This window comes from Muntiacus reevesi, chromosome 11, assembly GCF_963930625.1.
Source record: "Muntiacus reevesi chromosome 11, mMunRee1.1, whole genome shotgun sequence".
NCBI lineage: Eukaryota > Metazoa > Chordata > Mammalia > Artiodactyla > Cervidae > Muntiacus > Muntiacus reevesi.
In genome coordinates this window covers 32,911,453-32,939,173 of record NC_089259.1, presented here as the reverse complement: position 1 = coordinate 32,939,173, position 27,721 = coordinate 32,911,453, and the positions used below count along the sequence as shown (strand labels likewise).

General features: G+C 43.3%; 1 long non-coding RNA gene across 1 annotated transcript; it reads right to left on the bottom strand.

Annotated features, from left to right (window-relative positions):
* Positions 1 to 1,381: 1,381 nt before the first annotated feature.
* Positions 1,382 to 27,721, bottom strand: LOC136144184 (uncharacterized). Its single transcript, XR_010658499.1, has 3 exons — positions 27,667 to 27,721; positions 13,278 to 13,342; positions 1,382 to 1,475 (listed from the first exon to the last, which is right to left on the bottom strand). It is a non-coding gene; the product is annotated as an uncharacterized lncRNA (long non-coding RNA).

Here is a 27,721-nt window from a genome sequence, read left to right as displayed (position 1 = left end):
ATGGAACAGCAGAAACAGGGCACCCCAGCTACGCATGCCAGGTACTCAATCAATATGTTTAGTGAATGAAACAATGTGGAGAGACCATTTCCTAATTTATCTCTGAAGGTTGGATTTTTGTGGTTATTGTTTTTTTTTTTTTAATTGATTGATAAATCTGTCCAAAAGAAAGTGGTAGAGAAGAAAATTGGTTTAGCTTCACCCACACCAAACCCATCAACATGCCCTTCCAGAAATGGAACAATCACAGTTTGCAGCCCCAGAAAAGCTCAGTGAGAGTGGCGGGCGTCTTGGTGTCTTTCTGACACAAGAACCTGCCCTGAGGAGGCAGGAGCGCTTCCATATTCAGTGCAAATCTCTACGAAGCGCTCACAGGTTCTCGTTTGTCTTAGCAGTGGCCTTGGCTTCTGTGACTTGTCACTCCAGCTTTCAGGTTTGAAAATGGTGTCGATAAAATATGGCCAGTAAATGAGTAAACTAAACACATTAGCTTTTAACAAGAAAGCTACAAGGAAGTGTTACTATATTTTTAGAAACAAGTATTGTAGAAACCACATACGTAGATGAGTTCTTCAAGAAAGTTTATTCTCCCTGTTCAAAATATTATCAAAATAGCTCTGACAATGAGTTCAGTCATCTTCCTTTGTCAGGAGAGAATTGACATTCACCATTAAGAGTTATTAGCCAAGATAACAGAAAACAAAAAATAAAAGACTCACAACTAAAATCATCTCATTTTAAAATATGATGCTTTAAGAATATGCTGTTAAGTGTTATAAATTTAGGAGAACATAGACCTATTTTCCCATTGGAAATCATATAGATTGAAAAAATTATACTTTTAAATTTCTGTATGTGAATAGGAAATATGGAATTGAAAAACCCAGCATTTTATAGAGAACTTATAAAGAAATCAAATTACAATTTCATAATAGGATGTTCTTCTAAAGTTATTTTATTTAACTCTGTGATACGAATTCCAGTCAAGGTCCCCAACTGATTTTAGAGTAACAGGCAATTTCTAGTAACTGTAGAATGTTAATCATGCTAGAGCTAAACTTTCTGCTAAACGAAGCTGTCTGCATGATCTAAACAAATGGATGGTAAAGATAAGAGTTGATTTCTTTCTTTTTCCTTTTTTTGCTGACCATGTTATAGCTGATGGAGATGAATGGTTATGTACAGAAAAATAGTTAGAAAAGTCCTCAACAAGTGACGTTTACTTTGTGCTTTTTATTTTGTGCCATTTTGTGTATTACTTTGTGCCATTATTTTCAGGTGAGTTTGGGAAGCTGTTTGCTCACAGGGGTTCACTTACCTGTGATCAGGACTCAGTGTGTGGTCAGATGGGTTGCTCTTGCTGCTAAGCTGCTTCAGTCGTGTCCAACTCTGTGCAACCCCACAGATGGCAGCCCACCAGGCTCTTCTGTCCCTGGGATTCTCCAGGCAAGAACGCTGGAGTGGGTTGCCATTTCCTTCTCCAACGCATGAAAGTGAAAAGTGAAAGTGAAGTTGCTCAGTCATGTCCGACTCGTTGCCACCCCATGGACTGTAGCCTACCAGGCTCCTCCGTCCATGGGATTTTCCAGGCAAGAGTACTGGAGTGGGTTGCCATTTCCTTCTCCAGGTCAGATGGGTTAGGGTGTCTTAAACTGCACAGTCTAAACGGCCATACGGTGTTAAGAAGGTGCCATTATTTTCCCCTGGATCACATGTTAAGAAATTTTCGGGGGTTTCCCTGGTGGTCCAGTGGAAAAGAATCTGCCTGATCCCTGGTCCAGGAAGGTCCCACATGTGCAGAGCCACCAAGTCCTTGAGCCCCAGCTACTGAGCCGTGCTCTAGAGCCAGTGAGCCAAAACGGAAGAAGCCACCACAACGAGAAGCCCATGCCAGCAACGAAGACCCAGCACCACCAAAAATAAATAAATGAAAATTATATAAAAAGAAATGCCAAATCTATACTCTTAAAGAAAACAGTAAAACAAATATTAAGAAATTTTATGTATATGTTTAAATTTGTGAAAAATAAGAGGAAGAATTAAAGAGTACTACCTGAACTGGCACATGGGGTAAATTCAGCAACTTAGGAATGATTAATGACTATTTATAAGAACTCTAGATGTTCTATTTCTGCTTTGAATAAAATTAAAACACTTTAAACCTCATAATTGGACATCAGCATCTTCCTAGAGTAAATGCAATGGGTTAGAACGTTTTGCTCCATGGATCATACAAATCTCACAAGATAAGGTCCTTGTAGCATCTGATTCCCTCTCTAAAACCAAAACCAGCCCACTTCCAATTTAACCAGATAGTTAAGGCTGTCCTGATGCACACAAACTATAAGGGCCTTGTTGTTGTTGTTCAGTCACTCAGTTGTGTCTGACTCTTTGTGACCCCAGGGACTGCAGAAAGTCAGACTTCCTTGTCCTTCACTATCTCCTGAAGTTTGCTCAAGTTCATGTTCATTGAGTCTGTGATGTCATCCAACCATCTCATCCTCTATTGCCCCCTTCTCCTCTTGCCCTCAGGTTTTCCTAGCATCAGGGTCTTTTTCAAAGAGTTGGCTCTTTGCAGCAGGTGGCCAAAATATTGGTGCTTCAATTTCAGCACCAATTTCAACTTCAATTAGTCCCTCCAATGAATATTCAGGGTTGATTTCCTTTAGGATTGACTGGTTTGATCTCCTTGCTGTCCAAGGGACTCTCAAGAGTCTTTTCCAGCACCATAATTCAAAAGTGCCTAGTGGTTTCCATTTCATTGGAAGAAGGAAACTTGAAAACCAAAGTCTGTACTTGGCCATCAAGAAAAACTGTGATTGTTTCCAAGTAAGAAACATCTAATGACACCAAAGCATGGCCAGAAAAGAAAAAAAAAAAAAAAAGATAACCTGGACTTCAGCAAGAGTAAAAAACATTTGCTCTGTGGAAGACCTTGTTAAGAGAAAGAAAAGATAAAACTACAGAACAGGGAAAATATTTGTAAGTCACATTGCCAACCTTGAATTTGCACATAAAATATAGTAAGAGCTCTGGATGGCTCAGACAGTAAAGGATCCACCTGCAGTGTAGGAAACCCAGGTTCGGTCCCTGGGTTGGGAAGATCCCCTGGAAAGGAAAATAGCAACCCACTCCAGTATTCTTGCCTGGAGAATCCCATGGACAGAGGAGCCTGGTGGGCTATAGAGTCCATGGGGTCTCAAAGAGTTGGACAGGGCTGAGTGACTAGCACTTTCACTTTCTGGAAACTCAACATGAAAAAAGAAATCATCCAAGTAGAAAATGAGTGTATGACATGAAAAGGCATTTCACTCAAGACAACATGCAGATTGGACTTTTCTTCTTATTTTAAACGTTATATGTTAATACAGCCTGGTTACCCTGTGCCCTTCCTTTCATGGCCCCAGCTGAGTGATGGACAACCAAAGGGAAAGGAGGGTTTGAATCCACGAGGGGCCCCGCACACCCTGCCCAGCGTGCCTGGACTAAAGCCTGTCATCTCCTGGCTCCTCACTTGAGCTGAAGCCACAGCAGAGGAAACGAGCATCCCTTGCTCTGACTCATGATTTCACGATCACAACTTATGACAATAATACTTTCCATTCTCCCAGAACTTTTGAGCTTATTTATTTTAACACATGAGGTTACCTCATGGCCTCAACGGTCTCCAGCGGTGGGTATGACGGTCTGTTCAGAGGACGCTGATGCTCGGCAGGTCGAGGAGGAGTGGGTGCGAAGTCGCAGACGTGCAGTGAAGATCCAGCCAGTCCCTCCAGCTCGCCCCAGTTGGGTGCTTCCCACTTATCGCATTGTGTTCCAAGTCATTTTGTTATTTTTACAAACAAATTGATCTTGGATTAGAGTTGCTTTATGATGTTGTTCATTTCTGGTGTATAGTAAAATGAATCAGCCACACCTATGTGTATGCTCCCTCATTTTAGGATTTCCTCCTCATTTAGGTCACCACAGTGAACGGAGTAGAGCTCCCTGTGTTGTTTGGTAGATTCTCATAAGTTGTCTATTTTATGCATAGTATCAATAGCAAGTGTGTGTCATTTTAAATTCTGGAAATCATCTTGTTATGGTTGGTTGGTCGTGAACATGCCACAATTGTGGGGCTCTCTTCAACCCGGGAGTGGACTTTAGGAATTTTCTGTCCCTTCTGCTTTTCTGGAGGGAGGGTCTGCCACTCTGGGATGGTAGGAGCCTCTCCTCAGTCTTTCTCAACAATAACTCCATAATGTCAGGGTTTATATAAACCACCACCCCACTCTTTCTCGTCTATAATTTCTTTCTTCCAAAACACGGCCACTGGATCCCTGTCTCATCTCCACCCGCCCACCTCACAACCAGCTGTCCAACCTATAAATCAGGCCACTCAAAAGGTGTTTTGAAAGAAACGCTCTTCTTGAGGCAAGTGCATCTCAACATCTCCTGTTCTGTCGGGCGTCTCCGTGGTCCTCTAGCATTCAGCCTGGTCTCTGTGAATTTGAGGTTGTGTTGGCCAAGCTCTGATTGTGTTAACCTCTCTTAGTCCTTGCTGACATGCATTATCCATGCCCTCACCCATCTGTGCCACTGTCTTCTTCCTTGTGAACACTCTCAGTGTTTAATAATAACTGCCTGCAGTCCCCATATGAAGCCGCTTGGCTTGAGGCTCACGCTTGGGAGCATTTTCTTCCCTCGTGTGAGATTCCAAGGCCATTGGCAATGGCTTTGCCGCATCTCTCTGAGAGAACCTCCCCTGGGTGTCATTGGTCCACATATGGTGCTGAGCATTTTAACATTCTGTACATCCCAGACATTCAAACCAACCGTATCCTTGTATCAGGACAGACTCCAAATAAAGGAATTAATACCTTGATATTATATTATGTGATTGTGCTCGAGAAGGGGAGGAATGTTAGCTTTGTTGGTGCAATGAACTACAAAAGGGTGGCCATAAGGATGGTTTCCAGCCTGTCAGTCTGCGCTAGGTGCCCTGTATTGAAGGCTGGGGTCCAATTATTTTCAGCCAGACTTGGATCAGTGTGACCTGGGAGAAAAGCAAACGCCTGGAATGTACCAGGAAGCGTCTGGTGATGGTCAACAGGAATCCATGCCAAGCCTCCGCAGTCCACAAAAGCTGTCCCAGTTGGCAACTCACCCTGCACGCTTCCGCACAGGATAAACCCTGGGCTCTCTGAAAGGTCTGCTCTGAGCTAGACTCGAGACATGCAACCAGCCACTCCTTATCTCTGTTACATCTCATGTGCTGGGTCCATACCTTCCCTCTTGACGTCCAAGGTGATTGTCCTCTGCGTCGTGCTCTGATTACCGTGACGACTGGGGCTTCTGTGAGTCAATGCACAGATTCTTACTTGCTTACCCAGCTCATGAGCCAGCTCATGCCATTTGTGTGGACTGATACATTTCACATATGGTCTTTTCTATTCTCCCACCTAATGTAGCCTTTAAGAAATGAGTCATTAGAGCATTTGGGCTAAATTATTGCTTTTAAACAGGAAAGGTGTCAGGCGATCCTCCTAGATAGGAACTAGTGGACACAATGGTTGGCCTGAGAGGCACCACAGAAGGTGGCAGGAGGGGGGCTCGTCCAAGGCACCCCTGGGTGGGAGTGCAGTGGCCTCCCCCTCCTGGTCCCAATTCTGGGTCTTCACCTGGTGCATTTTATCAATTTCATGGAAGAGGTTTGCGTGTGTTATTTTGGAGCCAACCTGTTAATGGAAAGTGCAGCAAGTCTCCTCCACCTGCTCATCCATTCATCTTCTTTCCTCCAAATCGGCTTTTCTACTATTGCCCACAGTGATATGTAATAGGAATTCTTACCTGTATATGTTGTAAGAATGACTTTTTCGTAAGTTTTATTATATTTGCATGGATTATGCAAATCATTTTCTGAATGGCATAACTAAAATATTGAATATAGGGACTGTAGGTGAGTCTATCATATTGTCAATAGCAAGACAGCTATGAAGGAAACCCAGATTTTAGAAAAAAAAAGCAGAATAGTATATCTGGAATCTGAATCAGAAATTCAAAGCCTGAAGCCAAAGCAGCTTAGTTTTGTGTAAGCTCAGTGGGTCTTCTGCCTCTAAGGGGAGGTGAGGCCTGAGCCTGCCAACAGGTGGGTTTAATCTGCCTTCATGGAAGGGACAGAGCAGCGGCTGCAAACCCAGGTCTGGAAAGTCTTGGGGTGTGATTTACAACCAGGAGGCTGAGCCTGGGGGAGGGGACAGAAGAGGAGAAGGCAGTTTGCCTTCTTGGGTGGGGACCCACAGGGTCACCCATGGGAAAACCAGTGCTCAGCAGGAAGACCAGCCCAAGGTCGAAATGTGATATTTTATTTCTTAAGAGAAGCCAAGGATCCAGGTTTTTTCCTAGTATGTCCTAATTTTTATATTTTTACTACTTACTGTTTTTTTTTTTAAATTCTGTGAGAACCCCATCTGTCCATTAAGTGACCACTTTCCAAGCTTTGTCACAGAGACACATAAAATGATACTCTTCCTTCTTCTTGCTTTGTTTTGTTGTTTTCAGATTTCTCATTTGGAACTCAATGCTGTTCTTCCAGCATCTTCTTTACTCCCCTCTCTGTGCTAGATGTTGTGTGTGTGTGTGTGTTTTTAATATTTATTGATTTTTATTTTTGGCTGCGCTGGATCTGTTGCTACACACAGGCTTTCTCTAGGGCATTGAGCAGGGGCTGCGTTCTAGTTGTGGTACACAGGCTTCTCACGGTGGCTTGTCTTGTGGCAGAGCATGGGCTCTAGGTGTGCAAGCTCAGTAGTTGCAGCTCTGGGCTCAAGAGCACAGGTTTAGCAGTTGTGATGCACAGGCTTAGGTACCCTGCTGCACGTGGGATCTTCCCAGACTAGGGATCAAACCAGTGTCACCTGCATTGTAAGATGGATGCATTCTTAACCACTGGACCACCAGGGAAGCCCTGTGCTGGACGATTTTAGCACATGAAGAATGGATGACCTAAATTATGAGAATGAGAGGAAGACTTCTTGTTCATTCTTTGGGGCATAAGATCCATATCCACCTGGTGATGAATGGAGCACAGTTACGGGAATCTTGCCTCTTATTTCAAAGTTGGACGCCCCTCCTCCTTCTTTTGAGTTTATATCTCCCATTCGAATAGGACAGAGCATAAATTATGCTAGGAATAAACTAAGTAAAGGAGATTTTTTCAGAAGGATTCTTTGCTGTGAAAGGAAGAATGGTTGCTCCCTGTTGGTTGAACTCCTGAATTCTTTTTCTTTTTTGAATTGAAATATATTTGATTTACAATGTTTTGTTAGTCTCAGGTACAACAAAGTGACTCAGTTATACACATATATACATTCTTTTTTCTCTTCTTTTCCATTATGGTTTATCACAGGAGGTTGGATAGAGTTCCTTGTGCTCTACAGTAGAACGTTGTTTACCCATTCTAAATGTAATAGTTCACATCTACTAACCTCAGACTCCCAATCCATTCCTCCCCTCTTGGCAGCCATCAGTCTTGAACTCCTGAATTCTTGATTAAGCCTAGAAAGGAGATGCTATGCCTTTCTAAGACGAGTTTCTCTCATAGCTCAGCCTGCTGCTCAAAGGCCCTTGACACCAGATTGGACCCAACATTTCCTCTTCAGACTAAGAACCCTCCCAACCCCAGTGAAACTGGCACTAGTATACATTCGAGCACATGTCACTCTAAATTATATCCCCATGTAACCTGTAGCACTTGAAGGTGGACCCTCTACCAAGAAAGAGAAGTAAAAGAATCTTGTTTAAATAACCTCTATCTCTAGATGATTTAAAATACTTTGACAGATCTATATTATTTTTGAAAAATGAATCAAAAATAATTCAATCAGAAAAGCAACATCTGTTACTCATCAATAGCCTTGCAAGAGAACTAAAATGGTCTTTTTCTCTCCCCTGAAATCTACTGATAATTTTTTTTATCCTATGCCATTCATTGAGATCAGATGCATTGACTCCATATCAACTCTTGGAATTACATAAATAATAAAGTCCTCGAGGCTGATGGCATGGGAACGCTGGAATGTGTAACAAGACAATCAGGATTAAAATCTAGATTTAATGTAAAGCATTCTAACACTGTCAAGTAAGATGAATTTTAAGCTCCTTTGTTCTCTGAGGCCAGCTTGTGCCATGGCTAATGTTTTGTATTAAATCGTGTGCCATTTTTATCTGAGATGATGTCTTATTTTCTTTGTTTATGACTTTGGAAATTATTATAACAAGACACATGAAAGAGGCGACTGAAAAGTACAAATGGATAAAACAGCATTCGCTACCCAAAGCGAGTGTAAATGGAGCCAATAATTTTTTAACTTGACAGTCTCTTAATCTTTTCTAGTGAGCTCAGTGATGATTTTTCTTGGTTCAAAACCTGTCACAGCATTCATTTGTGACCATTTCTATTGCTGGGATTAGTTGAGGTCTATCAATTCTAAAACTCCACTTCTGCCCAACGAATGTCAGCTTTAATCACTAAATGCCAAACAATGCAAGAATTCCTGAGCCTACCTTTGTAGTTGTGATTACATTTTAAAACAGCACTGCAGTTCACGCACTGACCTAAGCCAGCAAAAATTCAAAATACAGGAGGTCCCTGCCGAGGGGCCATGCCTTTTGTTCTCTGGAAACCCTTTAGCTAAATTATTCGCCAGCCCCAAGAGTCAAAATAGAGAGCAGTGGTGTTAAATTTACCGAAGCGGTTATGATTCATATGTGGACCAGGCCACCTTGGCGGGCCCTGGGCTGTCTGGATGTGAAAATGTTTACACTAGAACCTCACTAGTGAAACCCAGGTTTATGGCTGATGCTGAATTTGCATATGTACCACAGAATGCTATGGGATTTGTCCATGTTCCTCCAGTTGGACTTAAAGATGTCCTCCCAGCATATGGGGCAAACCTGGTGGCTCAGATGGTGAAGAATCTGCCTGCAATGCAGGATACGCAGGTTCGATCCCTAGGTCAGGAAGATTCCCTTGAAGAGGAAATAGCAACCTGCTCCAGTATTCTTGCCTGGAGATTCCCATGACAGGGGAGCCTAGTGGGTACAGTTCAAGGGGACACAAAGAGTCAGACATGACTGAGCACATAATCATCACCCCACCACTTGAGAGGCATACCTGCTAGACACTTAGATACTAGATGTCAAGGGGCTTTGATCTCGGCATTTGCACGGTGTCAAGAAGTAATAGGGTTTGCCCTCCTCTCCCCAGGAGGGTCAACCTGGAACATAAGTGACTCCTTTAGGCTGCGGGCAGCTTGTGGATCACTGAGTTGTCCTGCTCAGCAGAGGGGCAGAACCGGGAAAAGGGTGATGTGTGTAAACCTAGAGTGTTCTGTTGAAATTCCCAGAAACCAGTGTCTCCCAGGTGAGCTGAAAACTCTTTTAATCACCTCTGGGAGGTTAGCAGAAGCATTTCCCTTGGACCAGCCACTGGAGGCTCCAGGAAGGATGGCCATCAGCTGAAGAACGCAGAAGAGGGACTTCAGAGGCACCGAGAGAGGGTGCATGCAGAGGGCAGACACACGTGCGGCCACATGCTCTGTAGCTGGCACACCTGGATGCCCAGGGCCAGATGGGCCTGCCAAGTAGCAGGACCAGAAAGCCACTGCCCTCAGACACTAGGAACTGGAAGACAGTGACCATCTTCCAAATAGGGGACGAGGCTCCTTCTTAAGGTGGCTAATCCACTCTGACTGCTTGATCCCTCCTTCAGCTTTTGAAGAAATGTGTAGTCCAGGCTCAGCTCTCTTGAGTGTGGCTCAGGGGGATGTGGACTGGGCATTACTTACTATTAATAAGTGTCAGTGACAATTCTGAAGTAAGCCAAGGTTCAGGGCTGCTACCCTGAGGCATATACTTTTAGCAGCATGTCATGTGTTTAAAAAAAAAAAGAAAACTTGGTGAATGTATGGAAAGTGATTGTGTTCCAAGGAGGAGGAAGAGGGGATGAAACGCATGTATGTTCTTAGGAAATCAAGCTATGATTAAAAAAATAAAATGATGGTTTTCAAACATGAGGAGCCACAGAATTCCCTGGGAAGTTTGTTTAAGTACAGATTCTTTGCCGTACTTGTACAGACTCTGAATCCATACATCTGGTCTAGAGTTGGAAATCTGATTTTTAAAAGGTACCCAAGCTGATTTTCATATAAGTGGCCTAAAGGCAATGCTATATTTTTTAAAAACACGGTCTAAGCACCATCCAACCAGTCCTTCCTAAAGGAAATCAGTCCTCAATATTCTTTGGAAGGACTGATGCTAAAACTCCAATACTTTGGTCACCTGATGCAAAGAACTGACTCACTGGAAAAGACCCTGATGCTGGGAAAGATTGAAGGCAGGAGGAGAAGGGGACAACAGAGGATGAGATGGTTGGATGGCATCACTGACTCAATGGACATGAGTTTGAGTAAACTCCGGGAGATGGTGATGGATAGGGAGGCCTGGCGTACTGCAGTCCATGGGGTCGCAAAGAGTTGGACAGGACTGAGTGACTGAACTGAACTGAACTGAACTGAAGCACTTTCCTAAAGCTAGTTAAAATTCAACATTCAAAAAATGAAGATCAAGACATTCAGCCCTATCACTTCATGGTAAATAGATGGGGAAACAATGGAAACAGAGACTTTATTTTCTTGGGCTCCAAAATCACTGTAGATAGGGACTGCAGCCATGAGGTTAAAAGACCCTCATTTTTTGGAAGAAAAGCTATGACAAACCTAGACAATATTTTAAAAAACAGAGACTACTTTGACGACAAAGATCTGCATAGTAAAAGCTATGGTTTTTCCAGTAGTCATGTATGGATGTGAGAAGTGGACCATAAGGAAGGCCGTGCGCTGAAGAATTGATGGTTTTGAACTGTGGTGTTGGAGAAGACTCTTGAGAGTTCCTTGAACTGCAAGGAGATCAAATCAGTCAATCCTAAATGAAATCAATCCTGAATATTCATTGGAAAAATTGATGCTGAAGCAGAAGCTCCAATAATTTGGCCACCTGATGCAAAGAACTGATTTATTTGAAAAGACCCTGATGCTGGGAAAGATTGAAGGCAGGAGGAGAAGAGGATGACAGAGGATGAGATGGTTGGATTGGAATCACTGTCTTGATGGACAAGAGTTTGAGCAAGCTCTGGGTGTTGGTGATGGACTAGGAAACCCGGCGTGCTGCAGTCTATGTGTTCGCAAAGAGTTGGACACGACTGAGTGACTGAACTGAACTGAACTGAACTGAAGCACTTTCCTGATTTTCAAACATTCAAGGAAGGGGAATGTGTATATTCAGAATGTGTTCCGCAAGAAAAGTTTCCTCCTCATTTGAGTTCGTTTTATGCTGCATTTGAGGAATGCCTTGTAAGCCACTAGAATGCTTGCCCACAAATAGACTATTACTGTGACTTGGCCAATAGAAACAGTACTCTACTAGATGTTGTGTTTCTCTCTATTCTGATTCTCCCATGAGTTTTAAACTGGGTTCCCAGTGGGCAAATTCATGTTGGTTAGATAAGAACTTAAAGAAAACTTTGAAGAGTATGTGTGTCTAATGCTAGTCATTCAACTTTTACATCCCAGTGAATTCTATCAGAGTTAAAGGCCATTCAGAACACCTGACCCACCTAGTCTGACCACTGAAAAACCACAGAGCCTTCAGAAAGACTGGGAGACATGGTCCACCATTATTGATAAACAAATTCATTAACTCCTGGAACATTTTGTTCTTTTTCTGGACCGTGAGTGGAAAGGTTTGGAGGAGGGTTACACAATATTGTTAAAACACACAAGGGTGGACATTTTTCTCGGTATTTTCTACTCTAAATGAGATAAGAGTCACACATGCAAAACAATTATGAATAATTTACAATAGTGAGTAAAGTCAGGTACTAAAATAGGCATCATTACTAAATTGCTCGGAACAGGGACTACCTCATATGAGGAGTCCACAATGCGAGAAAGATGACTAAAAGCCGAATCACTCAGGAAAACTTCCTGAAGGGGGTGGGGTGAAAGTGCCATCTGTTCTATTTTAGTGACTGAATGCATTCGTTGCACGTAAATGTCAATCTCAAATAACTTCACCAACCTGAACCTGTGAATGGATTCCTGACCATCCCTGGCCTGAGTGACAGGAAATTTGCTGTTGTTATTTATCACGCCAATCGTCATAGACATTTGTGATAATATCGGTGTTTGCAATATTGAGTCATTTGCTTTCTACTAGTGTCCAGGACTTCCTGGTGGGCTAACTTTGCAACCTTTCTCATCATTGTGAGCTGACTTTCCATCTCTAGCCCCCTTCCGTCTATGGCTGCCCATTCCTTGTCTTGTGGGTCTTAGCCAGTGTCTCGTCTTCAAGGTTTAATAATGTCAGGGATAGAAACTATTGAGCACATTCTGTCAAATACTAAGTATGCCTGTGGTCCCCACCTTTTTCCATAAAGGCTTTGACCCCGCTGGACACAGCTGGTGTCGGGGTCAGTGGTGGCTGGTATGGGGAGGTGGGGGGGTTGAGGAAGCAGTGAGAGAGATGAGGAGGCCATCCAGGGCCACTTTACCACATGCTCAAGGTCCATCCTCTCAGTTAGGGCTCAACACAACTCTGACAAATAGAAAAACCAAGAAGTTTTGTGGAGAAGAAAGCCAAGAAGAAATTGGAACACCTATCATACATTGCCAAGTTTTTGTGAAGACCAAAGATAAGACCATACTAAAGGGCTGAGTACAGTAACTGGCATACTGAAGGCACTCAATAAATAATGTCAAAGATGATATGAATAATTACGTTGTTTCATCAAGTGATGGCAAAGAAATGAATAATTGTGTGATAATTATATAATGGCAGAACAACTTGCAAAGCCCATTTCAAATGATTATTTGCTTCCAACCATGATCTCCCAACTCCCACAATAAATGGTACATGTGTGCATGTGTGCCAAGTCACTTCAGTCACGTCCGACTCTGTGACCCACATGGACTGTAGCCACCACCCCCCCCCCCCCCCAGGCTCCTCTGCCCGTGAGATTCTCCCAGGCAAGAATACTGGAGTGGGTTGCCATGCCCTTCTCCAGGGGGGTCTTCCTGACCCAGGGATCGAACCCTTGTTTCTTAGGTTTCCTGCATCAGCATGCAGGTTCTTTACCACTGGTGCCACCTGGGAAGTCCAATGAATTGTACACTGTCACACCCACAAAAAGAAAGTCAAGAAGACAGCCGCTGGCCAGGCTCACGCAGCACTCACCGTACCCTGATCTGTGTCCCTCGCAGCACCCACGGACAAGCAGGGGACAAGCTGGCGTGATCACAGCCCCCTGTAGAGTGTTGGAGTAAAGACATGGAATGATGATGAGTCCTAAAGGAAAGGAACAACTGCATTTCTATTTATTTTCTGATCCCATTTTACTGATAAAATGCCACTTATTGAGAAAATGAAGGCTTGGAGATGAGAAGTAACTGGCTCCATTGTACCCAGGTCATGGGGAAACATTGCTACCAGTTTAGTTCCACTTGAAAGTTACTCAAAGGGCCTTCATAACAGGAGGAAACAACTCTACCAGCTGCACACTAGACCTGTTCTCCTGGTCTCTCTAATCTATAAGAGTGTTCTCATTGAATTCACTTGTTCTCCAAAGATGCACTGGCACTCTTGTTAATCATGTGCGTGCTCAATGGGTAAGTCATCTCCATCTTGTTGTGATCCCATGAATCATAGCCTGCCAGGCTCCTCTGTCCATGGGATCCCAGGCAAGAATATAGGAGTGGATTTCCATTTTCTTCTCCAGTTGCTTATTAGAAATAGAACATTAAATCATCAAATACTGTAATTAAGAATCTTAAGATCCTAACATTGGTAAGAAGGAAATTTCTGAGAGTGATTCTTACCAGGGAACTCTGAGTAGTTTCTTCAAGATGACTAAGACACTGGGCCGTGTTAGTGACATTAAGAATAAAAAATAGGCACACATGTGCACACAAGCACGTGCATACACATATCAAATTACAAAGTGCTAATATAACTTCATAAGAACAATGTTCATGTCTTTCAGGATAGTACAAACTGTTAGGTATAAAATAAGCTACAAGGATATATAGTACAGCACAAGGAATATAGACACTAAAATAACAAATTATGAAAAAGGTGAAAGTGTTAGTTGCTCAGTCATGTCTGGTTCTTTGCGACCCCATGGACTGTAGCCCGCCAGGCTCCTCTATCCATGGGATTCTTCAGGCAAGAATACTGGAGTGGATAGTCATGCACACCTCCAGGGGATCTTCCCAACCGAGGGATCGAACCAGGGTCTCCTGCATTGCAGGCAGATTCTTTACCATCTGAACCATCAGGGAAAACCCAACAAGTTATATATGGCTGCATAACACAAAACCCCAGACATTGTATCTCAAAACTGGGATGATTTACCTATTCAGAATTCTTCAATATGAGTTGGACTTACTGAGGCTGGGCACTCCCCTTGATGGTCTCTGCTGGAGGCCATTTGTGTGGTAACAGGACAAGGTGGTTAGGGCTGATGTATCCACACAGACTCACTCAGAGGTCTGGCTCTTTGCTAAGACCATGGGCACTCTGGTTTGCATACCAGTGGCGCCTCCATCAGGACTGCACAGATTTTACAAGTGGTGACATCATGGTTCCAAGAGGGTAAGAACCAGTGCTCAAGTGCTCATCCGGTCTTAGAAAGTGTTAGTCCTTCAGATGTACTTGCACTATCATTCATCACATGCGTGCTCAGTCACTAAGCCGTGTCTGACTCTTTACAACCCCATGGGTGTAGCCCACCAGGCTCCTCTGTACCTGGAATTGTCCAGCCAAGAATACTGGAGTGGGCTGCCATTTCCATCTCCAGGGAATCTTGCTGACCCAGGGATCGAACCCAGGTCTCCTGCATTGTTGGCAGATTCTTTGCCATCTGAGCCACCATGTAAGTTCTATCTGGTCTCAGTTTGCCTTCCATTTGCTGTGTCTCATTGACCAAAGCAATTGAAAATCAGCAAGGTAATGGCCCCCAAAGACTTCTATATCCTAATCCCCCAAATCTGTGAATCTGTTACCTTCCATGGCAGAAGGGACTTTATCTTCAAGATTTTTTATTTCTTTGTAAATATATATAAATATTTTAAAATTCTAATGGTTCCAGATCTTCTACTAGTGGGATGCAAGCCTGATCAGGACTAAACACAGCCACACTAAGTGCAGTTTGGGGGTCCTGCTAACATTAGAAAGAGATCTGCTCATAAAAAATAAAATTTAATTTAATAGTAAACAAAAATAAATATATGTTAGGTCTTCTTAGTCAATGTTTGAAAGATAGCATTAAGTATTGCTTCCTTTCCTGCTCTCATGGTTGGTTTTCACAAACTTACTCTTGCAATGAAGAGGTTCAAAAGCTGAGCTCATGTCCTCCTCTTGAGTCACGAGCGGGGACAACAGGACGGAAAAAAGTCTGGTACAAAAGAGAGACAGCACTGAACTCAACTCCAGGGGGCAGGGAAGAAGCACATGTAGGAATTTCCCATTTGCTAACCAGACTTTGAATCTAAGACACTTGGGGTTTAAGGTAAGAAAATCACTATTTCCCTCCCAGAGTGTTAAATCTCGAACCACGAAGGCCTGGTTCAATTAGGGAGGAAATGAACCCCATCTGCTATAGTTGCCCCAGACAGACCTCCTCCAGCTCTCATGCCCACGGCCTCTGACTCTCAGGGGGCATCAATAGGGTCACAGATGGAGCTCTGATGTTCGAGGCTCTTGGCATCCCTGTGGTGTCTTGGTCCTGATGGGTGAGTAGGGGCACTCGTACTTACCCTCAACTGTCTTTACCTGTGCTCACCTGTCCTTGCCTATACTCAATATCCACAGCTGCTGTCAACGAAGAAAGAGAACCAGTGCACCCCTCATCTCATCTTTGTCCTCTGAAATCAGTAGATGGGCATAGAACACCCCAGTTGATTGAGAGAGATGGAGAATAAACTCTTCCCAGAGCTGGTCTAGGCATTATCACCCTCATCAGGGTCTGCCCAGCCTGGACAGTCAGTCTCAGGCCATCACACGGAGCTGGAGAGCCATGCAGGGTCCCTGGTTTCATACCAGTGCCACTGAATTAGAACCTGGACTTGAACACAATCCCCAAGTGACGCTTCTCAAACAATAACATTTGAGAATCACCTGTCCACAGAGCATGAAAGGACTAACAACCCTGGTGACCAGTGACTATAATGAAGGGAAAGAGATGTTCAATACAGAAAAAGGATGCTACCTATTATATGGCCTGAAATTGGCATTTTAAGAACGAAGTAGCTCTCTTGAGTCTGTTATTTTTGCATGTTGGAAATTTTGCTACAGATCAGTTAAAGTGAAAGCAGATCCATTGAACAGCATGAGAAGGGAGACAGAAATAATGATGGGGATTCTGTCACGAGTATTTCACTGCTTGGATCCGTATTTCTGGGGGGTGGGATTTGGAGAGGGGATAGTTACCTACAAAGAGAGAGTTGTGCCTGGGCCTCCTGGCTCCCACTTCGCCTCTCTGACCTCAGAACACGTTTTCCAGCTGCTTTTCTGTTCTGACCGTGATCTCGTTATTGTACTTAAGCTTGATTGTGATGGTGGAAAGAGATTTATTTTTATAACTTATATTTGAATGTTCAAGCAAATTCTGTGGTAGCAGTTTGCATACTTTAGAAACCAAGAGGAGGCCCCATTTCTGAATATAGGCAGAACAAGCAAACAAAGAGTCTTTTGAGAATATTCAGAGAAAACTTGATTGAATGCTCAGTATCTTAAGCTTTGACGTGCGTTCAAAACTCCAAGTTGTGTTAATCCTAGGAGGCTTGATCTCTGTAGTCCTGTAGCTTTAGGCTTTTCAGTCAGTTTAATCTTGGGGGAGAGTTTACAGTCAGTCTTTTTCAGCTTTTTTGTGGCACAAAAATAGGGTGGCTACTCCGAGGAGATGTGGTCCAGCTGGGAGCTGTGGATGGGTGGCTGGCCCCTTCCACTGTGTCTGCCCAGCACGACCGTCAGCAGACACGCTTGTAATGATGCATCTCTCCAGACGCGTGCTTTAAAAATACACACAGGAAAACCACATCGTCCATTGTCCCATTTTAGCCTTCACTCAAAGGAAAGTGGTATTTTCAAATCATTTCAACGAAAAACATCCATTTCGAGGCCAGATAAAGTATCTTCTTGAAGCTTTAGAATGTTCCATCTTATCTGACAGCCTCTGGCATGTCATCCTCTGACTTTCTCCAGGGCCCCAGGTGACTGGGGGCTTCCCAGGTGGCACTAGCGGTAAAGAACCTACCTGCCAATGCTGGTGATGTAAGAGACTCGGGTTCAATCCCTGGGTCAGGGAGATCCCCTGGAGGAGGTCATGGCAACCCACTCTAGTATTTTTGCCCAGTGAATCCCATGGACAGAGGAGTCTAGTGGGCTTCAGTCCATGGGGTCACAAAGAGTCAGACATGACTGATCAACTTAGCACACATGCATGCCAGATGACTTGAAGTACTTTCTTTGTAAAAGAGGCTTCTCTGAGTGTTAATACTCTGCTGTTAAGAGCCCTGCTAAGAAACCCACTGTGTCAGGGTTTCTTGTAGGCACCACTGGATGGGATGTTCAGGTACCATGCCCTCTGGGGAAATGCAACTCAAAGGGGCCAGCCGTTTGCATGTGGATATCTTACTATTCATTTTCCTGCCTGAGGAAGTGACAGGATAACAGATGTTATGCTCAAGCCTGCAGAAAGAGCTAGTCCTCCAGCTCTGATCTTATGTGGCCCTGAACCAGGGTTTCCACTAAAGAGAAAAATTCCCCATGTTTACAATTGAAGAGGAAAAGGTACTGTCAGAGATGAATCTCAAAGCCTCATTGTCTTGAAGATGTTATGTGTGTGCTCAGTCGCTCAGTTGTGTCTGACTTTTTTTGACCCCATGGACCATAGCCTGCCAGGCTCCTCTGTCCATGGGATTCTCCAGACAAGAACACTGAAGTGGGTTGCCATGACCCCCTCCAGGGGATCTTCCCAACCCAGGGATCAAACCTGCGGTTCCTGCATTGGCAGCAGATTCTTTACCACTGAGCCTTCTGGGAAGCCTGAAGATGTTATAAGAACGTGGATATCCTTGACAGGTCTCTGTAAATGGCTAGTTTCTAGCAATTCTATTTATGAAAACATTTGCAGACAAAACATGAGAATAAGAGAAGACATTTTAGATATAATATATAAATATAATACTTTTTTAGATACATGGGAAGAAATGCATAAAAAGAAAATTTCAATGACCCATCCCCCATCTCCAAGAGCTAAACACTGCCGACACTGTTGGGTATTTCTTTCCAGTCTTAACAATACATGCATGTTTATACATCCTTGGTTATACAGAAATACCATTTCCAAAAAAGTTGTCTGCAAGATAAAGTTTGATTAGACTGATGGTCAAGCACTGAACCTAAATAAACTGACACATCTCTTTCAAAAGCGAAGTCACACTATCAGTATTGTCTTTTTGCCTTCTGCAGGGGGCAGCCTGTACAGTGGAAGCAGGGAAGCAGGGAGGCAGGGAGGTTTCATCTGGTTATATCACTTGCTTTATTAAGTGACCCGTCTCAGGCTCAAAGGTGTTCCAGTGGAGACGATAAATTATGTGGCCGCTCTGTATAACAAAAGCCAGCCTGCTTTTAGTGCGTCCACACACTTTGTGTGGGAAATTAACTGTTCACCTGGGTATTGAATTTGCTTATCCAGGAAAAAATCTTTTTCCCCTGGACAAGATTTTGTTGGTGGTCTCTTGGCCAGATTGTCGCTTATAATTGCCATTCCCTCGAGTAAAAGACTCATTTAGTCAACTCCGTTCATTTGTGGGTGGTGGGGATGGGGGGTGGGGTGGGAGAGAAAACCCACCCTTCCTTAATCCAGAACAGCCTCCTTGAGGGGTGAGCTGCAGCGTCTGAATCGAGCCAGCCAGGGATGGTTGTGCTACTTGCCCTGGGAGGTCGTTTGTCAAGGCTTCTCGGTGGGCTCAGTCTACTGGCTCATCACTGACTTTTGTCTCCAGTTTAAATTTTTTCCGGATCCACCCAAGGGTAATGAACCAGAAAATCCTAGGGTTCTGGTGTTTTTGTTATGAATTCCTAGGAGTCTGCAACTCAGTTGCACAAAAACAATTGTTCTGACTTGAAATGACTTGAAAATTGAGTCTGGAGGTCCACACTTGGAGGCAAATATTTCCTTAGAGACTTCTGGTGAGGGGCTGGGACAGGAAGATAACAGGAGTTTGCAGTTTTGAGATCTTCTGAACCCTCAGAAAAACAAATTGGGAAGGAAGGAAGGGGGACATGCCAACCCATGGTCATCACCTTCCCTGTGGAAGGTGGACTGAGCTCCAGTCTGAGTCACACATTCATTGAAAAAAAATTTTTTTATAGCAAGATATTTACTTTAGAATATTGTGTTCATTTCTGCCACTCATCAACGTGAATCAGCCATGGGTATACATATGTTCCCTCCCTTCTGAACCGCCTCCCACCCACCCGTCTAGCTGGTCACAGTGCCTTGTGTCACGCAGCAAATTCCCTCTGGCTGTCGATTTTACATATGGCAGCGCATATGTTTCCACACTACTCTCTCAATTCATCCCACCCTCTCCTTCCCCCACTGTGTCCACATGTCTGTTTTCGATGTCTGCATCTCCACTGCTGCCCTGCAAATAGGTTCATCAGTCCATCTTTCTACATTCCATACACATGCGTTAATATCGCTATCTTGTCATTTCTTCCTTCCCCCCAGGGTCTTCCTCCTCTAGAAGGGAAGACCCTTGAAAGCAGGCAAGTCTTCACAGTGGCTCCTAAAAACTGGACAGCATGTCCCTAAATGTCTGCTAAATGCTCACGTCAGCCCTGGTGGAAACTCTCCGGGGAAATCGTGCTTCAGCTCAGCCTCCCTCCATCATCTGGACTTCGTGGTTTTAAGTTCACTCATTTTTATCCATTCCCTCCTTCTGTTTCTCTGGGTCTCAAGTGTTGAGTTAGCCATAATTGGGAGTCAATCCATCCTATCACACTAGAATGCTGAGCCCGTGCATAGCTCACTTCCACTGATTTATTCATTTTCACTCATTTGCTCATTTAATAGCACATCAGCCCCTCCGACTCTCACCTAATGAAAGACCTAAGTTAGGCACATCCCCACTAACTTACGTGCTCTTCCCATCTCACTAGATGGCCTGAACATTGGTCCTCTATATGTATGTGCTTCTGGATATCTCCCTGCATGTCCCTTCTGGTACTTGCTTTCTCACTCAATGTGGCTGTTATGGGCTGAATGTTCATGTCCCCTCAAAATTTGTTTTTGAAGCCCACACCATCAATGTGACAGTACTAGGAAATGGAGTCTTTAGGATGAAATAGAGTTGAGACGAGATAATGAGGGTGGGCCCTCACAATGGAGTCTTCTGAGATGAGGTGGAGATTCCAGGCCTTCCTCCCTGTCCATGAACTTGCCCAAGGAAAGGCCAAGTGGGCACCCATCCAGAAGGCCACTATCTTCAAGCCAGGACAGCTCACAGGATGCAACGTATTGGCACCTTGATCTCGGATTTCCCAGTCTTCATAAATTTGAGGGATGAAAATCTGTTGTTTCAAGTCCCTAGTCTGTGGTATTTTTGTTGTAGCAGTTGAAGCTAACTTAGACAGTGACTTTACAAAGATTAATCCATGTTGTAGTCAGGTCTCTCATTAACTGCTCTGTAATGTTTCACTAGCTGTGTATATCTTAATTTGCTATTTTTTTAAAATAAGTATTTGGGTTATTTATAGTTCTTGGCTTCCCAGTGGTGCTAGTGGTAAAGAATCCACCTGCCAATGCAGGAGACGCAAGAGACTTGGGTTTGATCCCTGGGTAGGGAAGATCCCCTGGAGGAAGGCATGGCAACCCACTCCAGTATTCTTGCCTGGAGAATTCCATGGACAGAGGAGTCTGGTGGGTTACAGACTATGGGATCATGAAGAGTTGGACATGACAGAGCAACTAAACAACAACAGCAAAATAGTTTTTGGTAATTAAGAAAAGGGCTGTTGTGAGCATTCGTGGTAGGACCCTTGATAGACACAGATGTGGGCCCACTCTGGGCATGGGATTACTGGCTCATGGGGTATGCACACATTCAGTTTCACAAAATAAAGCCAGAATGTTTTCTGTGTGGTTGTGTGCCTTATGTCCACATTGTTGCTGCTGCTAAGTCGCTTCAGTCGTGTCCGACTCTGTGCGACCCCATAGACGACAGCCCACCAGGCTCCCCCATCCCTGGGATTCTCCAGGCAAGAACACTGGAGTGGGTTGCCATTTCCTTCTCCAATCCATGAAAGTGAAAAGTGAAGTGAAGTCACTCAGTTGTGTCACGACCGCATGAACTGCAGCCCACCAGGCTCCTCCATCCATGGGATTTTCCAGGCAAGAGTACTGGAGTGGGGTGCCATTGCCTTCTCCGTATGTTCACATTAGAGATGCATAAAAACACTCATTGATCCACACCCTTCCCAACATTTCATATTGTCAGAATTCTTAATCTTCCTAAGCTTGAGGAGTGTTTAAGAGGACATTTGATTTTGTTTTGATTTGTATTTCTTTAATTAGTGACTTCAAATGTCTTTTCACGTTTGTTCCCTGTGTTTCTTAATCTGTGAAACACTTTTTTCACACTTGTTTTTCTTGTGCTCTATTCAGCTTTCTCTCATGTAATTTTTTCCCTATTCCTTCAAAAAAAAGTGTTTTTGGTGTTTTTTTGTTTTTTGATTTTCTCTTTTGCACATTCTTGATACTAGTCCTTTGTTGGTTTTAAGTGTTGCAACTTTTCCCCTCTGGTTTGCAACTTGCCTTTTGCCTTATTTAAGATCTTTCTGATAAACAGATTTTAAACTTTAAAAAAAAATATGATCAAATGTCTAATTCTTTTTTGTTATGTTTGGCCTTTTTTGTGTCATGTTTGAAAAGTATTTCCCCACCCTGAGGTAATAAAGCTGTTCCTTTATACTTTATTCTAGAAGTTTTAAAGTTTTACTTTTGACATTTAAGTTCTTCATCCATCTGGAGTTGATTTTTGCGTATGGTAAGAAGTAGGAAACCCATTTTCATTTTTTTCCATGTGAAGAACCAATGTTTCCAGCACCGTGTGTTGAACCACATTTTTCCCTTTATCAGTTTCACAGTAGCTTCACAAAAACAGTCAAGAAAAATTCCCCAAAGTTTCTTCCCACTTACAATAAAAAAAAAGTACTACTAATAAGTAAAAACTATAATTTTGAATCAGTATATGCAAGGTGACATGTCAGGAAATTTACACCCATTTAATCATAGCAAACCTATAGATTAGGGGTGATAGGATATATATCGTCATTTTATAAAGAAGTCAAGTAAGACTCAAGACTCTTAAATGGAAGCTACAAATGCATCAGTAACAAAGAGATGTTCATTGTTCCCAAGGTCCTGCATCTGACGGTGTGTGGAACAGGGGTTCTAGCCCCTGTCTAACATCTATGTTTTCATGACTTTAGAAGGAAGGATGTTAAATAGGACCAACTGCTCTCTGGCCTTTGTTTTTGTTGTTTAGTTGCTCAGTTGTGTCCGACTCTTTGTGACCCTATGGACTGTAGCCTGCCAGGCTCCTCTGTCCATGGGATTTCCCAGGCAAGAAAACTGGAGCGGGTTGCCATTTCCTTCTTCAGGGATCTTCCCAACCCAGGGATTGAACCTGCATCTCCTGCATTGCAGGCGGATTCTTTACTGCTGAGGCACCAGGGAAGCCCTCTCTGGCTTTGCTCAAGAATAAAGTGAAGAATATATGACCCAATGGGAAATGCATGGATAGATCTTGCCCTCAGGAAGTGACCTTTCTTCCTTTCCCATGGGGTCAGTTTCTCTCTTTGCTCCCACAGCCTGGGTACATGCTCCCTGAATCATCCTTCTGTCCTGGGGTAGGCAGGATGTCCTGGAGTGTGGAGACCAAAGCCATAGGTAGACTGGACCACAGGCAGCTCCGCTGCTCCCAGGGCACTTTGTGGGACCGTAAACCTGGGTGATGAATTTTGTGCAAACAAGTTACTTCACACCCTCTCTTTCACATCACAACCATCTCCTCCTGAACATGCTCTGTAGCCTATACTTGATTGTGAAAGAGAGGCGTAACCCTTATTTTAAGGAAATTTTAAATGAAAAGACACTGGGAATCACAGAGCATAAGAAGACACAGACTTAGAACCAAGCGTCCTTGTGAGAACCTACCTCTACTTTACTGGCTATCTGACTTTGGACAACTCATCTAATGCAGGGGTCACCATGCTTTTCCTGCCAGTGGCCCCCTGGAAATAGCTGGGACTTTGCTGATCCACAGTCTCTGCAGTCACGCCTGGCTCTGCTGCTGTTGTGACTAAGTGCCTGCACAGATCACTGTGCCAATAAAACTTTATTTAGACACTGACACTTGAATTTTAGAGACTGAGTCATAAAATGTTATTTTTCTTTTGACCTTTTCTGTCATTCATTTGAAAATGTAATAAACAAACAGGAAATAGGCTGGATTTGGCCCCAGGACAGTATTTTTCAGGACCCTGAGTTCAACTATCTGTAACTCACTCCTCTGTAAAACTCAAACCATGAGAATTATCTTGGGGTGTTAAGCTGTGAATAGCATGAAATTAGTGAGCAGAGTCACCAGTGCCAGCCACAGAGAAGGAACTCAATGATTCCTTTTAAATTTAAATATCAGAAATAATTGTTGTCCTTGTAAACTTATTCAATAGATATATATTGTGTCTTTTCTGGTCAGCTATTGTCCTAAGGGCAGTGATGTAGGTAGGAAGAGGTTCAGTCCCTGCCCTTCTGGTGTTTACATTCTAAGAGGGAAGGAGAAGATCTCTGGGATAAAAAAAGTAAAATTTATAGCATGTCAGAGAGTGATAACTACTAGGAGAAAAAAGAGTATACGGGGAAGATTTAGAATGTGGTTTCAAATTTTTGAGTCATCGGCACACGGATGGAATTTCAAGCCATAAAATTTTATGAAATCATCAAGAGCACAAGTGGAGATCATAAAGAAAAGAGGTCCAAGGTTTAGGCACTGAGCTACTTACTCTGTTACTTAGCAGTCAGGGAGATGAAGAAATATACAAGGAGACTGAGGAATACAACCAAAACCCAGGGGGTATGCCCATTGAGAGCTGGGTGTGAAGAGGGGGAGGTCCTGGGGGGGGAGGGCTCACGCATGGGGACTCCTATTTGTCCAGCAAGCTGATGCCTGAGCTGTGGCTGGTGCATAAACATAGATGTAATGGGTGGCCTTGACAAGAGTGACTTGGCAGAATGGTTGGGGTTGGGACTAGAATGATCTGTTCAAGAGAAAATGGGCAGAAACAAGAAATTGGAAAGGAGTCAAGGGTTACCCATAGGTAGGGTTGAAGGGTGGGTTAGAACCAGAGAATGGAGTAGAGGGTTCTATTTGCCTGTTTTGATTTTCTTTTCAAGGGGGAAGAAATGGCAAGGTGTTCACATGCTGATGGGAAGGAGGCGGTAGAGGCAGTGGAGAGACGAGCACGGTGCCTTCCGCAGGTGGTCATGGGTGAGGGGGTGTCTGAGCCTGGCAGAGACGGAAGGGCCGGGGTAACCCAGAGTCTGGGGGTTCACCCACGGAGGCAGGAGAGCAGGCAGAGCAGATGCTTGTGCGTGGGGCTCATGGAAGATCTCTTCTGGTTGTTTCTATTGTCTCAATAAAACAGGGCTTCAACCGAGAGTGATAATGAATTTCTAAAGTTGAAGGAGAGAAGACATGAATAACCATATGATTATTGTGTTATGATTGTTGGGTGATAGACCAGAGTTTCTTGGAGGCAGGTACGTGGATTTAATAGTTTATGAGTGAATTTTAGAACATTCACGAATCCCCTGAAACTATAGAGGTGACTTTCTTCAAATATGCATTTTGCTTTATTTCTGGAAAGGAGTTCCCAGCCTTCTTTAGATTATCAGATGAGTTTTTGGCTCAAGTAAGATTAAAAACCAAAATAAGACATAAAAATCCTACAGACAAAAAATGGTAGCCAGAGTATCAAGTCCAGATCTCTGCTCCATGCCTGGCCTCGGCAGGAAGGCTGGCTGTGTTCTTGACTATGTCTGGATGCTAGCTTCCTTATTGGGAGTGAGATGAGCAATTATGGCTGAGGCCCAAGTGCTAGGGTCCATAGGGTCATATTCAGGGTGAGACGTCAGAAAGAGACAGGCCCTGGGTGGGGTCTAGAGGGTCACCTGGAGCAGATGCCATGGTCACTGGGTCCAGGAGAGGTTCCAGGGATGAGGCAACCACAGGTGGTTCTCCAGATGGGCACAGACCCCACTGCCTTCATCCCACCCACCAGACATCCGCTCGCCTTAGAGGATGCTTAGCCAGGGCAAAGTCATACTCAGAGAAAAACACTCCCAACAATTCAGCTTCCTCAAGGTTAAAAAAAAATCAGCTTATTTGAAATATGCAAACATGGAAGAGGAAAATCTAATTTAGCTTCAAAACTGAAACACACTCTCTATTTTGAAAAGATAATGCAGAAGATCCCACCAGAGTTCTCAAATTAAAAAATTACTTGATATTTTAGGTGGTTTTTCATATCTTTTAATTTATTTAATTTTCATTCCTAAAAGATATGGTACAAACAGCAAGGTATTTTATGTGGAATAAGAGTCACGTGGGCTTCCCTGGTGCTCAGCGGTAAAGAATCTGCCTGCAAATGCAGGAGCGGCAGGAGACTCAGGTTTGATCCCTGGGCTGGGAAGATCCCCTGGAAGAGGGCATGACAACCCACTCCAGTATTCTTGCCTGGAGAATCCCATGGACAGAAGAACCTGGTGCGCTACTGTCCAAAGAGTCGGATACAAATGAAGCAACTTAGCGCATGATAATAGTGTATATCAGAAAGTGAAAGTGAAGTCGCTCAGTTGTGTCCGACTCTTTGTGACCCCATGGACTGTAGCCTACCAGGCTTCTCCATCCATGGGATTTTCCAGGCAAGAGTACTGGAGTGGGTTGCCACTTCCTTCTCCAACGTATATGTATATCAGAAAAGAAATACAAATTGTAATGAAAAGAAATATAATGTCACATTAAAAACTACTCACTGGGGAATTTCAATTTTTTATTTCCCCTGAAACTCTGAAAAAAAAAGGGGGGGAGGGGACCAGTTCAATTCATAGATACTTTTCACTAAAAACTTAAAAAAAAATAAGTCAAACTAATCTTTAGTTGACATTAATACATATCTTCCTAACTTTTACTTCAAAGCTGAAGGGAAATAAAAGCAGCTGTCTTGCCTGATTTTTGCCTCTGGTGTTATTAAAAGGAGGGGAAAGCCTGCCCCAGGCTGAGATGCTATTTACAAGTTAAAGGCTAAAGCCAATTGTCACGTCCAAGTTCTAAAGTCCTTGTGAAAACAGCAACTTCTAATGGAAATCTGGACCCACCTATGTTCTGGTAGGGCTACATGCTTCCATAATAATAACAATAATAATAAATCTGGTTTTTCTGTGTTCAAACTCATACCACATTCTTGCTGTGAGGAAAATCAATTTATATTTCCAGGGAGGAATTCCAAAGCAGAGTTGGGTATTTATCATGACTGAACTGAACTGACAAGCTCTTCTCACTCTATTTTGCAGAGTTTTCTCCATGTTTACATCTGTTATTTTTAAAGTTAATGTCCGAAAGAAAAGTACTCCATATCAGGTTTGACCTTTCCTCTTATTCCTTAAAGAATGTCACCCCCATTCTAACTAGACGGAGGTATGACTGCAATTCATTTTATTAAATATCCCATTAGAAAAACACTCTCCTTCCTAGCAAAGTATGCACTTGCTTTCGTCTTGGCATTTTTCTCTCAGCTGCCGTCATTGGATGGAAGCACGTACTTTGAAATGCCTGCCAAATATTTTTGCCCAATACCACAATAACAATGCAGCAAAGCAGGAGTGATTTATCCTAGTAAGTTTACAACAGCCGAGCCTGCGTGGGACATTCTGGAGTTCAAACAGAAGGTTTGCTTTTCCCTCTTAAATTGCAAGGAGGCTGTCCAAAAGCAAGCTGGGCCCGGCTGACCTTCCCCACGCGGTATAAACACCACCAAGTAACTAATTGGTTACTTAGAAAAAAAAAAAAGACACTAAAACACAAACATCCGCGCACATGTCCATCCTTGAAGACACAGATCTGTACAAACCCACACACATATATGTGTATAGTATTCATCATATCCCCCTCAATCCAAGTAAGAGTTTTATCATGGATACACTTTTTTTAAATTAAGTAAATGAAAGCATCATTTCTTTGCTTCAATTAAAAAAAAATTTTTTTTAACTTCTACCATGAATTAATACAAGCATGTCTTGTTTGGGCTGCCTAACTATTGGACTTGACTTGAAATAACCAAAATGAATATACTTTCAAATTTGTGTCTCGTTTTACTTCTGTGTGTGGCTTTTTAAAAAGATCCACAACAAAGGGAAAAATGCTGTGTGGTGCAGTGCCAAAGGCTGAATGCTGTCTGCTAGGGACAGAGTGCCAGTTCTTTTGAATTTTCCTTACTTACCCCTTCTATGGAAACAGAAAGAAACACGAATCGTCGTCTGGGAGGCAAAGGTGGG